Below are 17,623 nucleotides of genomic sequence, written 5' to 3' on the forward strand. Positions count from 1 at the left end.
TAATAATAATAATAAATAAATAAATAAATATATTAAAAGAAAAAAAAAGTGAAATGGTCATTTACAAATGTTTAATACAGCAACCATTGGATTCCATGAGTCATGGACCAAACATGTTAAAAAATTAAACCACCGGACCAAATATATAATGAAAATATAAGTTGGACCAAAATTGCCTATTTCCCTGGACCATTTATGTAATTTAGTCTTTCTTTAATGTCCCTTCTATAAAAATCAGTTTTAATCAGATATCAGAAAACCTAACATCACTGCTGCTTGAAGGCCAACAAAACTATAGTACTAGACTACTACTAAAGAAAAAAAAAATAGTAGTTGCAGTACTTGAGCAAATTTATATCACATTCAGAGGAAATAAAGCCAAATCGCCGTACCTTAACAAATTTAACAACGACAAAAAAAAAAAAAGGATACCATCATTAGTGTTTGATTAATCACTCGTGGAACTAATGCCCTGGAACAAAGGTTTCTGTCTTGTGAAAACTTCTAAGTTCTAAAGTTAGACGTAGTGATTTAATTATCAGATGCCGCATAGTTGCTTTTTATCACTTCAACCAATTTATGTAAACATAGACGTCTAAAGTTATTTATTAGTGTTTAAAACCGACAATCATTATTTGCCAAAAGAAACTAAAAACCGAACTAATATCAAACAATTTAATATTCATAGATAAATATTTAATATCTAAACTGTCATCATTAGCATAATTGCAAGGAACTAATTCTTTATTTTAATCCTCTCTTTTTATATTGATATTTGTCCTAATTAACTAATTCTTTATTTTAATCCTCTCTTTTTATATTGATATTTGTCCTAATTAATGAATAGGATGATAAGTATTATAGGGTTAAATATATATATTTTTCTTTTTCTACTTATCCTCTACTCATAAGATTATAACATTTGGATACTACTAATTCTTTCTCTTAATATAGATATTGAAGTGTTGATTAAACTAGCCACCAATTTCGTATCCGTGAAATTAACGCAATATATGTGAAATCACCAAGCGAGGTTGTTCATAAGAAGAAAAAGAATTAGTAGTTCACCTACGAAATGGAGATTTTCCCTAGATAAAATCATTTTTTTGTAGTAAAATCTTCCAAGACAATTTTCAATTAATGAAAAAAAAAGAGCTTTATATAGTAATTTTATCCTACGATGTAAAACTAATTAACTAAAAAGATAAAATTACAAATTTTGTAAGTTGTTAAAAATTGAGGCTTTGGTCCAAAATGTTTTGAAGTTGCATCACTTGTTCAAAAGCTTTTATTTGTTGTGATTTTGGTCCAAATTTTTTGAATTTTTAAAAATAACGAATTTGCCCTTTGTATTTTCATTTTCTATTTCTTTTATTTAATTTAACTATTTTCTAATTAAAATAGAAAATAATCACCCTTCCCTACCTTTTACTAACCCCCTCACTGATTCTCTCTCTCTCCCTCTCTCTCTCTCTCTCTCTCTCTCTCTCTCTCACACACACACGCACACACACACACACTGCTGAAAACCACCACCAGAATCCATTACCGCCACCGCAAGAAACCACCCGCCACCGCCGTCCTTCATCTAAAGAGACACAGTGGGTTTTGAAACCCTTGCTCCAGAGATCTTCATAGTGGCGGTGACTTCTAGATCTGAAAAATCTAACGACGACGATGTCGGAGTTTCTAGGGTTTTAGTGTTTCGAGGGTGGGTCTAAGATAGATTTGGAAAACCGGAGAAGCATGACGGCAGAGATCTGGAGCTGTTTGTGGGTCTAAGACAGATCCGGAAAATCGATTTGGTTTTCTCTCTCATTTTCTGGAGGTTTTCAGATTTTTTATTTGCAGATCTCGAAAACTCAAATTTTGTTGTCTCGAGTTGTTCCTGTGTATGTTTGGAAAACGGAATGATTCTAGGGTTTTCAATTTTGCAATTCTGGAAAAATGTATTTTTGTTCTTGAGATCTAAAAAAATTGAGTTTGTAAAAATATTTGTTCTTGAGTTTGTAGAAAAATTGATAGTCATGTTTGAGATTACATATTTGAAAAAAAAAATGAGTGTTTTAGTTTTCAAATCTAAATTTTTTTGTTTGACCGGAGGTGGTGGTGTGTAGCGGCAGTGGTGGTGGTGGCTTTCGGTGGTGGTTTTCGGGAGAGAGAGAGAGAGAGAGAGAGAGAGAGAGAGAGATGAAATGAAAAGTGGTGGGTGAGTTAGTAATAGGTAGGGAGTGGGGGTGACTATTTTCTTTTTTAATTTAAAAAATAGTTAAGTTAAATAAAAGAAATAGAAAATGAAAAAAAACTCGTCATTATAAAAAGTTTAAAACAAATTGGATCAAAGCACAGCAAATAAAACATTTTGGACTAATTGTGCAACTCAAAAAATAATTTGGACCAAAGTCCCATTTTTTAACAAACCACATTGACCAAATTTACAAATTTGTCAACTAAAAATTTTCTTATAGATTTTTGTAGATTTGACTTAGCAAATCTTAATTTTTCAAGTCTGACATGCAAAAGTTTAAAGAAAAATTAAAACTTTCTTTATAAGATCTTGAAAGTCGTCATCACCTACAACAAACCATAACCGATTCCCACCACCTGCCATGGATCACCATCTCGTCGTCGTCGTTCATCTGAAAAACTCCGATATAACTCGACGAAGCTCCAGATCTGTAAACCATCGTTCTTCGAGTGAGCCTAGTGTATCTCCATCTTTCTCCACTTTCTTCATCAGCAAACCTAGCGATTTGGTGACGACGTTCCAGAGAAGTCGAAGGACGGCGACGAGTTAGGGTTTTCAAAAAACCCTAATCAGTTATTCTTGTTACAGTGCCGCTATCATCCACCGAAAACCCTAGCTTCTTCAAGCGCTGGTATGTGTTGAACAACGCCCTTACCTTCGTCTTTCTAAATCCGACGAGAAAAAAGAGAAAGAGGGTGACAAACAGATCCGCTGGTTAATTTCTTTTTCTTATTTTTTGGAAAATTTGGTGTTGCTGGCGGTTTGGCAGTCATTATGTGTTGATGACAGTCGATGGTGTTTCAATGGTGGTTTGATGATCTAATGGAAAAATGATGGGTTGTAGGATCAAGGGTGGCTAATGGTGACGAGGTGTAGCAGTGGTAGGAGGTGAAGGGTGTAGCAGTGGTCGGAGATGGGTGAAGAAGATGATGACTGGATGGAGGTGTATGTTTACCTACTTGCAGACTAAGAACACACATGATATCATTTTTCGTGTTTTTAGAACACAAGAACATACACAACCCCTAATTTTTTAAAGAAAAAACCTGGAAATCGGAAACCCATAAATCTATTTCTAAAGAACAAATCCATAAAGAAAATGAGTTTTGTGTGTTACGAGTATGTGTTCCGAAAAATAAATTGGTTGTTTTTGGTGTGTTTCATAGTGGATATCGTGTGTTCTGGAGAGAGAGAGAGAGAGAGAGAGAGAGAGAGAGAGAGAGAGAGAGAGAGAGAGAGAGAGAGAGAGAGAGAGAGAGAGAGATAGAGAGAGAGAGAGAGAGAGAGAGATTTGTGCAACTCTAAAATCTTTTGGACCAAAGTCTCATTTTTTAACAAACTACATGGACCAAATTTGTCAACTAAAAATTTTCTTAGAGATTTTTGTAGATTTGACTTAGGAAATCTTAATTTTTCAAGTCGGACATGAAAAAGTTTAAAGAAAAATTAAAACTTTTTTTATAAGATCTTGAAAGACTATTTCCTCGTATCTTAATCGCAGAGTTCTTAATTGGGAAATGGACTTAATAAGGTAATTAACTTTTCGGTTTGTTCACATCTGGGTAACTATCTTTTTTTTTGTACATATCTAGGTAACAAACTTTTTGGAAGTGTTCACATATGACCATTATAACCGGCTGTAGCAGGTTACATCCGTTCATAACCGGTCATAATGGTCATATGTGAACACTTCCAAAAAGTTCGTTATCTAGATGTGTACAAAAAAAGATAGTTACGCAGATGTGAACAAACCGTAAAGGTAAAAGTAAATTACACGAATGGTCCCTATAGTTTGGGTAATTTGTGCGTTTGGTCCCTAACTTATTTTTTAACTTGGATGATCCCTACTATTTATTTTTGTTGTGCGTTTGGTCCCTGTCTTACCTCAAAAGACTATTGTGCCCTTTTTTAATTTATTTTCTTATTTATATATATATATATTTTTTTATATATTTTAAAAAATTAAGACCCCACATATTTGTATCTCCTCACCTTAAACCTGAAACCACATTCGAGAAATTTAAGCTCGGTCCCACCAGTCACCATCCCATCTCTCATCCTCCTCAACTTCTAATTCATATCCATCTTTAATGACATCAACTTCTTCACTATCCCTTCTTTTTTCGGTCCTTCAACTCTGGCGAACCAACACCACAACCCAATGTCTCTTCATTGAATTTTCCACCACCATTGTCTCTTCATTGAATTTATCAGTAATTCCAAGTTATTATACAAATTAATCTACTTACGGGAATGATGTATAGGCTAGATTTAATGAGGTGTTTAAAGTGTGATCTGAAAACAATATTCTCTGTATTCCAAACAGACCCTATCTCCGATATGATCCTACCTGGTTGTTCCTTACTTGATAGATCTTGATGTAGACATTGAAATTAGTGAGGAATCCAGACTATCACTAGTCGCCAGGAATATAAGACTAAGACTCAGTGACATTTGTGTTGGGTTTTGAGCATTCTAACACTTCCTAAGTGTACATGCAACCCTATTAAACCTTGGATCTATGTTTGTCTAAGATACATGCAAAATATTATTTTCCAAGGTTTATAACCTATCGAGCATGGCATGGGGTACTTTTAACCATAAAAGAACTAGATGAATTACATACCTTTTGTTGATTGTTGATTCCTTGGAGTTTGAGAGCCAAGCACCAATAATGTGAATGCCTCAAATGGAAATCACAAATCACCACAAACTTGGAAAATGTATGAGAGAGTATACTAACTCTTGATTTTGGCCACCACACTTACACACACATTAGTGTTTTTTCATGCAACATAATCTTGTTTATATAGTGTTCATGGTTAGGGTGAAACCCTAATAACCCATGTCTTTTCCTCTTCCAAGGATCCATGGGTAAAAGCTCCATGGATCATCCATGGACTTCCATATAAGCTTAGCCCATTCCCAAATGAGTGTTAGCCCACACTATATAAATATAATAGCCCATGATTTAATTAGTCTTCCTTTTAATCACTAAATTAATTCATAATTAATTCAAGATTAAAACTAATTAAGTAACATGACTTTATATTAATATATTATAACTTATAATATATTAATAAATCGTAAGTATACAACTCTCATAAAATTATCCATAACTAGTTTGGGTGAAGTGCAACCCAAATGGACCATGCCAGGTCGGGTCAAGTATATACCAAATAAGTTATGGACTTAGACATCTTATCCAACAGACTCCCACTTGGATAAGTCTAATAACTGTATTTGCCTATATTACTTCAGGAACCAACCGGCAATCGTAGCTCTCGAAAACTCTTGTGAACTATGAAGCGCCATTTTAGATAAGTGATCATATGATCCTCTGCTCTCATGATATCAGCCGGACAAATACATGGAACAATGTCTTACTTATTGTCTAGCAGTTGTTTCTCGATTTCCGATTTGTTTGACAAAGAACTTAACTGAACACATCAATTTAGTTCTGACCGGGCCCGGTACATGGGTCAACACAAAATCATCGAGGGGCCCATATATCGCTTCTATTTCTAGAAGGAACAGATAAACTTCGACTCATATGCTTGTTCTACTACTTATTGAATTGCACACAAAGGCACGTTTTATAACATCAAGTTACTGATGCGTTTACGTGCAATCAATGCACAACCAACTCATAGGTAACAACTCATATCTCTAGGTTTGAAGACTTATATGATATTACCGTCTCACGATCACTCGAGATAAATTCCATGAAGTGATACAAGTGAGCGTGGGTTTATTCCAATACTCATAACTTATGAGTACTCATGAATGTTGTAGCAACCATTGCTATGGCTAAACACCTTTAGTCATCTACAATCCCAATTCATGACAGTCTTGATTCATACCTACTTCCGACATATGACCGACTGTGGAGAGTTTGAATAAATTAATTATTCTGGAAGTCAAAAACATGCAAAACTGAAACAATAGTAAATAATTGACAATGATAGCAACACTTTGCTCATAAATAAATCATAAATTTTATTCATCATCAAACGTCGATTACATTTTACAAGTTTCAGAAAAAGGCTATCTAATCTGTAAAACTAATATCGTCCCTCAGCCCGATGCGCCTCGCATGCTGCAAATGTTTCACCCTCGTCAGTCCCTTCGTAAGGGGATCCACAGGGTTCTCATCTGACGATACCCTCTTTGCCACGAGGAGTCCCTCTTCTATCTTGTGTCTTATGAAGTGATATTTTCTGTCAATGTGTCGGGATCTGCCATGATCTCTTGGTTCCTTGGCTAAGGCAACCGCACTATTGCTGTCACAGAAAATCTCCATAGGCTCCTTAACAGCTGGTACAACTCCAAGGTCTCCGATGAAGTTCCTCAGCCATATCGCCTCCTTTGCCGCTTCACTCGCTGCTATGTACTCTGATTCACAAGTCGAATCAGCTACAGTCTCCTGTTTGGAACTCTTCCAAGTGATTGCCCCTCCATTTAAGGTAAAGACCCAGCCCGAATGAGAACGGAAGTTATCCCTATCAGTCTGAAAGCTAGCATCACTATACCCTACTACTCTCAAGTCATCACTCCCACCAAGGGTAAGGATCCAATCCTTAGTCCTCCGCAGGTACTTGAGAATATTCTTTACCGCAGTCCAATGAGCCTTGCCAGGGTTCCCCTGATATCTGCTGACCATGCTCAAAGCGAAGGCCACATCAGGACGAGTACAAGTCATAGCATACATGATCGAACCAACAGCGAAAGCATAAGGTAATCGACTCATCTCAGCTATCTCATCTTCTGTACTCGGGCTCTGAGCCTTGCTCAGTTTGGCATTGCTTTGGATCGGTAATTCTCCTTTCTTGGAATTCTGCATGTTGAACCTTTTCAACACCTTATCCAAGTAGATACTCTGACTAAGTCCAATTAGTCTTTTACTCCTTTCTCTTAATATCCTTATCCCTGGGATATAGGTAGCTTCTCTAAGGTCCTTCATAGCAAAGCACTTCCCAAGCCAGGACTTAACCTCCTGCAAGGTTGGGATGTCATTTCCTATGAGTAGTATGTCATCCACATACAGTACCAAAAAACTAACTATACTCCCACTAGCTCTGACATACACGCAGGACTCATCTTCACTTCTTGAGAAACCAAACTCTTTGACCTTCTCATCGAAACAAAGATTCCAACTTCGAGATGCTTGTTTCAATCCATAAATGAATTTCTCAAGCTTGCACACTCTATTGGGGTACTCTGCACTGAAAAAACCTTCTGGCTGATTCATGTAAACATCCTCAGCCAACTTTCCGTTAAGGAAAGCGGTTTTGACATCCATTTGCCATATTTCATAATCATGAAATGCAGCAATGGCTAGCATAACCCTAATAGACTTAATCTTTGCTACTGGTGAAAAGGTTTCATCATAATCAATTCCCTGAGTCTGAGTAAACCCCTTCGCAACCAGTCGAGCCTTATAAGTGTGCACCTTCCCATCCATGTCGGTCTTCTTCTTGAAGATCCATTTGCACCCGACTGTCTTATGGCCTGGTACATTGTCAACCAAGTTCCAAACTTGATTGTCATACATGGACTGTATCTCGCTGTCCATAGCCTCCTTCCATTTAGCAGACTCTGGGCCTGCCATGACTTCCTTAACATTGTTAGGTTCATCCAGATTTACTAGTGTACTGTCACTGATAAATGTATCACCTTCCTTAGTAATATGAAATCCATAATAAAACTCAGGTGTGTTCCTAACCCTTGTGGAACGCCTCGGAAGTATAGACTCGTCAGCTGGATCAACAGGAATTTCCTCCTCAAGTTGATTGCTAGTGTCTGAGGTTCCTTCACCAATCGAGTCTTGAATTTCTTCAAGGTCAATTTGCCTCCCACTGTTTCCTTGGCTTATAAATTCTCTCTCTCGAAAGACCCCTCTCCTAGCCACAAAGACCACATTCTCACTGGGTCTGTAGAAGAGGTAACCAAAGTATTTTTGTGGGTAGCCGATGAAAATACACCTTTCACTTCGAGGTTCGAGCTTGTCATGAGTCTCGCGCCTCACGAAAGCCTCGCAACCCCAAATCTTGATGTGGTCCAAATTGGGAACTTTCCCAGTCCACATCTCATGAGGTGTTTTGGCAACCTTCTTTGTAGGGACTAGATTAAGGATGTGGGCGGCAGTCTCTAAGGCATACCCCCAAAAAGAGATTGGTAGCGAAGCTCGACTCATCATAGAGCGAACCATGTCCAACAAAGTTCGATTGCGCCTCTCAGCTACACCATTTAGCTGTGGTGTCCTGGGAGGTGTCAATTGTGAGACAATCCCACACTCCTTAAGATAGTCGAGGAACTCAGTACTAAGATACTCACCACCTCGATCGGATCGAAGCATCTTAATGTTCCTGCCCAATTGATTTTCTACTTCCTATTTAAACTCTTTAAACCTTTCAAAAGTTTCTGACTTATGTTTGATTAAGTAGACATAACCATATCTACTAAAATCATCAATAAAAGTCACATAATAGCGATTAGCATCCCTTGTGGCGGTTTTGAATGGTCCACATACATCAGTATGTATAAGGTCCAACAAACCCTCACCCCTTGCACAAGTACCAGTGAAGGGTGATTTTGTCATTTTTCCAAGTAGACAAGACTCACAACTATCATCCGACTTGAGGTCGAACGACTCCAAGACTCCATCCTTTTGGAGCTGGCCTATGCGTTTCTTGCTTACATGTCCAAGACGACAATGCCACAAAGATGCTTTATCTAAGCTAGTAGAAGAATCAATACATAATACATTATTTCCTAAATTATCTACAACCGATACAGCTTCATACACACCATCACAAGGTAATGCTTTAAAATAAAGAACATTATTAAAGAAAGCATTAATACTACCAACTTCATTATCAAATGAAAAGGTAAAACCTTGTTTGTACAAAGCATGGAAGGAAATAATATTCCTCGCCATTTCAGACGAGTACACACATTTATTCAAATCTAACTTTAACCCACTATCTAGCAACAAAGTATAAACTCCAATCTTGGTAACAGGTGCAACCTTCTTGTTCCCCATGATTAAGTTTATCTTTCCGTGCTCCACATCCTCACTTCTTCTTAGGCCCTGCAAGTCACAACAAATGTGAATACCACAACCTGTATCAAGAACCCAAGAATTAGAATATGGTGAGTTATTAGACAATATAGTGTAAATACCTGCATGGGATGGTTTCACTTTCCCATCCTTGACATCCTGCAAGTACTTTGGGCAGTTTCGCTTCCAGTGCCCCTTATTTTGACAGTAGAAGCATTCAACATCCTTAGGGATGACAGAAGGAGTGATAGAACCACCTTTGGTTCCAGATGAGGAGCCTTCAAGGGACTTTCCCTTGGTACCCTTCGAAGGGTGTTTCCTCTTTTTCCCTTTGCCTTGCCCGATAGCCAAAACAGGGGTAGTAGTAGGAGTAGGAGTAGCAGCCGACTTACTCTTAAGACCACTTTCGGCAGTCTTCAGAAGTCCTTGAAGCTTACTGAGTGTGACTTCCTCCTTGTTCATGTGGTATGTCATACGAAATTGATCATAACACGATGGCAAGGAGTGCAAAATGATATCAATTGCCAACTCCTCAGGGAAGTTCACATTCAGTTTCATTAGACTGTCCAAATACCTTTGCATTTTCTGCATGTGGCTCGTGATTGGTTCGCTATCCTTCATACGGGTAGTGATCATGGAGGAGATTATTTCATACCGCTCTTGACGAGCACTCTGATGGTACCTTTCCATCAGATCCTGATGCATCTCAAAAGGGTAATAGTCCTCATAGGACTTTTGGAGTTCAGCTGTCATGGTGGCCATCATGATGCATGCCACCTTGGTGGCATCTCTTTCATGTGCCTGATACTCAGCGACCTCCTCAGGAGTAGCAGTGGACTCATCAAGCTCCTTTAGCTCCTTATCGAGGACATATTCCTTGTCCTCGTAACGAGTAACCATCCTGATGTTCCGGATCCAATCCATGAAGTTGGAACCATCAAAGATGACCCTCCCACAAAGGTTCATGAGGGAAAAGGAGCCAGTAGGGTTAGAGCCCGAAGCTTTGTTGTTGGAAGACATCTGAAAAGAAGAAAACAAGTTTAGATTAGATATATCGAATCCTTAATAATACACCCAAATGTAATATTAAGGCTAGGATCCAACACAATATATTATAACTTAGAAGAGGGATGCCGTAATCTAAGCTATAATATATTTGAAGGTAGGTGAATGACGATTCACCAATTTCCACCATGAAAACAAAATGAATTATTAGGTTTAATTGGTTTTGAAAATCCTAGATTCCTTTGAGATTCATTGAACTTTTCAATGGCATGTTTCAATCTCGATTGTGCCCTTCAAGTTTTGTGACTGGGATGCCGAGGATCACAAAACAAGGTGTGAATAACCATGCAAATTCACTTGGTACCCTTAATATTATCACCTAATCAATGTGCCGGTTAACCACACACGCTCCACCGATCTATGATAAACATTAAGTCACCCTTCGTGATCCTTACTAGTCCAAGTTAGTGTGCCGGTTAACCACACACGCTCCACCAACGACTTGGTAAGGTACAAAGTGTGAATTTCATGGGTTAGCACCATATTCACATTTTCCTAAAGTAACTAAGATTGGGAATTTATAAAAGGTTTAGTTACTTTATAATATTCATCATACTTTTAATGAGAATTTATAAGTCCTTGTCCTACCCGTTCGGCTAACGACCCTCCACCAGTCAAGCAAGCGGTGGGTGAGAGTGGACACCCATTAAGTTGCCATTTTATAGGCAACAACCTTATACCCACCTTATAGACTGGCTTCGTGAATGAGGCGTACTAGCGGTAAGATGACTTTGAACTTATACATATATATAATAATTAACCATTAATGTTATAAATAGTATAAGGGTTGAATTTTAACTTTAAAACTCTAAGGGTTTGGAATTAAAGTATATTAAAGTGTGTGTAACTTTACAAATTCCAAAACTTGAGGACAAGTTTTGAAACTATTCAAAACTTTTCATTTCATAACTTATGAATTAAAGGTTCATAAAAATGAATAAAAATGAAGACTCTTCATTTCCATGTAACTTATGTGTTTTAAGTGTGTGTTTAAAAGAAGTGACCTTTGGATATCCATAACTTGAGGACAAATTATGGACTCCATTAAAACACATAAATGATCAAGAATTAATCCTAAACAATTCAGCAAATAATTCCTATCATCTTCTAAATTCATAAGAACATGAACATGATCATCAAAGTTTCAAGAATTATATGAACACATACAAAACATGAAATTTTGATATAAGCTATTGTAAATGGATTAGAACAACCATTACACCAACTAAAACAAGTTTTAAAACACCAAAACAGTTTAGGGTAATGTTTCTAGTCCATTTCCAGTAGCAAAAGTCGAAAATCTGCATTCTGAGGCTCCTACTCGCCGAGTGCACGAACCTACTCGGCGAGTAGGATGAGTTTACACATGAACTCGGCGAGTCCCCCCATGGACTCGGCGAGTTCATCAGTTAGACAACAAAAAATCGACTTTTTATCACTATTTTGCATAAAGTATCAAACAAACAAACCTGGGCTCTGATACCACTGTTGGGTTTTGAGCATTCTAACACTTCCTAAGTGTACATGCAACCCTATTAAACCTTGGATCTATGTTTGTCTAAGATACATGCAAAATATTATTTTCCAAGGTTTATAACCTATCTAGCATGGCATGGGGTACTTTTAACCATAAAAGAATTAGATGAATTACATACCTTTTGTTGATTGTTGATTCCTTGGAGTTTGAGAGCCAAGCACCAATAATGTGAATGCCTCAAATGGAAATCACAAATCACCACAAACTTGGAAAATGTATGAGAGAGTATACTAACTCTTGATTTTGGCCACCACACTTACACACACATTAGTGTTTTTTCATGCAACATAAGCTTGTTTATATAGTGTTCATGGTTAGGGTGAAACCCTAATAACCCATGTCTTTTTCTCTTCCAAGGATCCATGGGTAAAAGCTCCATGGATCATCCATGGACTTCCATATAAGCTTAGCCCATTCCCAAATGAGTGTTAGCCCACACTATATAAATATAATAGCCCATGATTTAATTAGTCTTCCTTTTAATCACTAAATTAATTCATAATTAATTCAAGATTAAAACTAATTAAGTAACATGACTTTATATTAATATATTATAACTTATAATATATTAATAAATCGTAAGTATACAACTCTCATAAAATTATCCATAACTAGTTTGGGTGAAGTGCAACCCAAATGGACCATGCCGGGTCGGGTCAAGTATATACCAAATAAGTTATGGACTTAGACATCTTATCCAACAATTTGTATATAGGTCACATTAGAGGAAAGCTAATTGCTAAGGCGTAGTTCTTTCCAAAAGTCGAGGCATCCACTTTTAACAAGTGAGTGCATAGTTACATTCATCTTACACACACACACACACAGATATATATATATATATATATATATATATATATATATATATATATATATATATATATATAATACATACATAATTGTACAAGCCTTATGTGCATGAAATCTTAATTTTAAGACAACATTTTAAGAGGTACCACTATTAAAGCATGACTCTTTTATCATCTCTGCATTCACACCGATTTACATCCTGGATTGCCAACATGGCTTGCTAATCGGATGGTTGAAATAAGACAAAGTTGATCTAACGAATACAAAGATATATGAACAAACACAAACTCAAACACTCATTCCTTTCCAAGTATCTCGATGTCACAGCTTTCAAACCCAAAAGTTTTCTCTCTTTCTCTTAACTAGGGTTCTCTTGAAACGTGAATCCAACAAAATCGCCGTCACCATCAATCGCAATAGATAAGCACTTTCTACAACAAAATCGATGGTGTTGGTCAACATTTTCCGTCTAAGTCATCTGACCGTCTCCCATCACCACTGTGAATGGTAAGAACCCTAAACCATCTGACCAATTACAATATGCTTGCTGTGAATTTTTTCTTTGAGTTTTGATGTTGATGAATTTCTTTTGTGGTTATGTATATGATTTTTACAGATCTGAACACCACCAATCGCTTGAAAATTCGTGGGAACCCCTAAATGCATCTCTCTCTCTCTCTCTCTCTGTGATTTTGATTTCTTTAGTTTTGATGGCAATCTTGGTGGTGGTTCATAGTGTGAAAAACTGCCAATAGTGTTGAGTTGGAGATCTGGATCTAAATTCATTGGTTAAAGGGCTAGAGACTAGGTATCCTTTGGGGGCGTGGGTGGTACAAAATGCATCGGCCTGGTTGAGCTCGAGTGTACGACTTCTTTACATGTAAACAAAAATAAAAAAATAATACAATCTTTTTTTAATTTAATTTTATGTTCTTTCTTTATAATCTGGAGTTTTTTTTATGAAGTGAATGACAGTTGTTAAACGCTTCATTAGAACTGTGTTTGGAGGTGGAGATTAGATAAAGCCGACATTATGAGAGAATGAGATGGAGACGAAAGTTGCAACAGGGTACTATGGTTTATGCAAGGCCATGAGTTCAGTTTATCACACCTCTTCTCCTTCTCTCAGTCTCTTTCAAACCAGATGAAGGTAAATCTCCACCTAAAGCTGTCATTTCCTAAATGTTGTCTACAAATAAGAAAATGGTGGTGTTTTCAAGTAATATAATGTAAAAAACACTTTAATTTGCTCATTTTTATGTTAATTTGGCTTATGTATACGACATTTTAGTTTTAAACAATGAGTTAAACTGTTATTTTGGCAGCTGTTAGGATATTGCTTCAAGGAAAGGCCTTCAAGTAAAAATATTATTTTATATCTTAACACATATTAAGTCTTTTTGTTTCCTCTTGAACCCATTGATTTGTAATGTTATGATGAAGCTGAGTCTGATATTGACATTTTGTTTGTAGGATTGTTTACTACATATGTTGTTTGACTGGATTTGGGTAGATTTTAAGGGAAAATTTGGAAGGAAGACGAAACACACTATGAAGATGGACAAATGTACTGGATGTATAACTGGATGAATCATTCTTGTGATGTAGGTTTCTTAATATAATCAAGTTATACAATGGCTCAAATGCTCGATTTTATCTACTTTTTGAATGTGTGTTTACAAATTGTGAATGGTCTTTTTATTCAACTTTGATATTTGAATTTTGAAGGATTTCAAGAGGTTTGTATTTTCTATTTTTAAGGTTATTGTAAATGAACAAAATGTGGCCACTGTTTCGATTACGAAGGTTCTACTCATTTTTTATTATATACTATTCTTTTTATTTAGTTTTTTTAATAATGAATGGTGATAGTTTGAGAATTAAAACTCTTATGAAGGGTGGAATCTTGAAAAAAAAAGTCTAATAAAAAAATTAGAACTTGATATTTTTGGTTGTTCAGGGACAATGATCTAAAAACAATATTTTTTTTAGAATTTACTGATAATGGATGTTAAACTAAGTTATAAAAGAAAAAGTTAGGTTGCACTTTAGATGATTATCCAAAATAGTAATGGGTTATGTTTAAATTATAAAAATTAACTTATTATAAATGTTCATATTCATAAGTTAATATTACTATCTTAAATATGAAGAGACAAGAATTTTTAATGGCTGTCAAAATAATCATGCCGTGAGATAAAAGAACCAATCCAAACTACAAAAATATATAAAAAGCAAAAGTAACTGTTGTTAAATATAGTTTACTTCAAAACTAGATGTATAAGATTTAGATGTAAATTTAGAAATTAAAATGACTTATTAACATTTCAACATAAGTAAAGTTGTATGTGGGTTATTGTTCAATTAAAAATATATCAAAGGACAATTATATCTTGAAGAAGATATCGTAGATTGCTAGTTAAAAGAAATTCAGTAACGAAACACTCTACCTCCTTTATAGCTATTAATAAAAGCATTAATTTATGTTGTATTATGCATATGATCTAGATGATTGTAAAATACAAACTTTACATGAAATGTATTATATATGGTGAATCATCTAGATAATCTTAAATTGATTCACTTTATATTATTTATATAATTTTTTGAATACAATAATATTGTTAATTGAGTTATTAAAGTTAAACATTTAACAACATAACATTTAATTATTTTATTAACATTTATAGCAAGAATCTAATTCAAGTTTTCTGACATAACATTTATAATTTTATGTTTTAATCATTATATTAGCTATTATTTTAGATAGAAAAATATAAGAATGAAAAAAAATATATTATTTTTTTATACGTGAAATGAAAAATTACTACAAATGACCTTTTAGATAAATGTGGTACTTTTTGTTAAACTTCCAATTTAAAATTGTATTTATAATTAACCTTAAATATTATAATATTTATTAATTAGCGTCTACAGTTATATTACCATTTCTTACGACACATTCTATTATTTGCTATTAATAAGTCTTATTAATACAATTATAAAAGAAATGAACTTTACATACAGGAAAAAAAAACGCAAAAGAATGAAAAAAAAGGAAAAACAATATAAAATTTAATATTTAAATTTTTACATGTTTATGTCATGTATACTCTCGCAAAAAAGACAACAGTTCTATATTATTATATATAATATAACATATTTTACCTTTTTAATTCGAAATGAAAAAAATAAAATGGAAATTTATTATCATCTTAACATTATTCGTTAAATGAAACTAATCACCGTCTGCTGCAGACAAAGAGTAATAGATGGAAATTACTATTTGCTGCCCGTTTATACACATCTGATCATCGAAAGGAACAAATTGCCGGAATAAAACAAATTGTCGCCGCTGCATCGCGCGGGTACGCTACTAGTATATATATATATATATATATATATATATATATATATATATATATATATATATATATATATATATATATATAGTATTTATATAATTAAATGATATATGTGCTTTATGTGCAAAAATGTTCTGTGTTAGATGAAATAATATAAGATGATTTTTATATGATTTACTATATATGTATTTTCATACCTATAATATATTGGGTGGTGATGGTAATGAGGGATGAATAGAATAATGAAGGAGATGGACTATGAGAGATGAAAACAATAATAATAGGCCTTGACTTACTAGCACTACTGTACTAAGCAATGTCATCTAATAGAGTATAGATGACGACCACCAGACTATTGACGATAGTCCCGAGAAACGCAGACAAGTTTATAACCTGTAAGCAATGGACTATGCGTCCATTTTATGTGCTATACTTCCTACTGATATGTATTGCGGAGAAATCCCTGAACCAGTATTGTCAGCAATGATGAATTTGATGATCCTTAGGATAGATCCTTAGGAATAAATATAAAAGAAAACCTACTAATATGTATTACGGAGAAATCCCTGAAATGTAACAACCCAATTTTTCAAATAAAACTTTTCATTTAAAAAGAAATCTATGTTCCTTAATTGTAAGTTCCAGCCATAAAGTGTTTCTCAAAAATCCATTACATCAATTAAATTATTCAAAAGATCAGAGTGTCCATATCAAACTGTTGGAGAGTGCGTGCTGCGCCATCATGTCGGGCCCTTGCCCTTAGATCCCGAAGTACATGAAATAACCAACAAACTGTAAGCTAATGCTTAGTGAGTTTTCCCCAAAATACATGGTCTTTACCTGGAATACCCTGGGCTCTCCCCAGAGTCTGATAACCAGGTGCCATGGGCTCCCTCCATGGTCTTCACATAAATCAATCAATACAACTAAGCATTCAATGCATATCAAATACTCACTACACATCAGCTGATGGGCCGGCATTGGTGCCTTCGACCCATTGGTATGATGAGAAGACTCACCTCAGTCTGCTGAACACGAAAGATACTCGCCTAACAGTCTGAAACCACACACTGAACAATAATACAATTAACCCTAAATTAGGATTAAACACAATCTAATTAAAGAGTCCATACACCTAAGCCCAAGTCTTTCCATAATGGTCCAATAGTCTTCCCTTTGCTAATAGACCAAAGCCCATGACTAAAGCTATTAATGGGCCACATAGCCCAATTCAGAATATTAGCCCACAACTCTAAAATGGGACCAGGCCCAGAACTGGCTAAAGCCCACTAACCTACAAGCCCATAAAAGAAAGCCCCAAAGCCCAATTGGAGTGCGTACACCCTGCGTACCACTCCAGTACGCTCAACGTACTGACCATGCCCCTGTACGCGCATCATACAACTTGTTACGTACGACGTACAAACATGTTATGCACTAAACGACCATTAAGTGCTTAATACTTCAGTTCTCAATGTTCAACTTCATATTTGGGCTTAATAAGATGTCCTAGGGCATAAAGTTGGCAACTTTAT

This window comes from Lactuca virosa, chromosome 5, assembly GCF_052849685.1.
Source record: "Lactuca virosa cultivar CGN04683 chromosome 5, Lactuca_virosa_CGN04683_v6, whole genome shotgun sequence".
Lineage (NCBI taxonomy): Eukaryota > Viridiplantae > Streptophyta > Magnoliopsida > Asterales > Asteraceae > Lactuca > Lactuca virosa.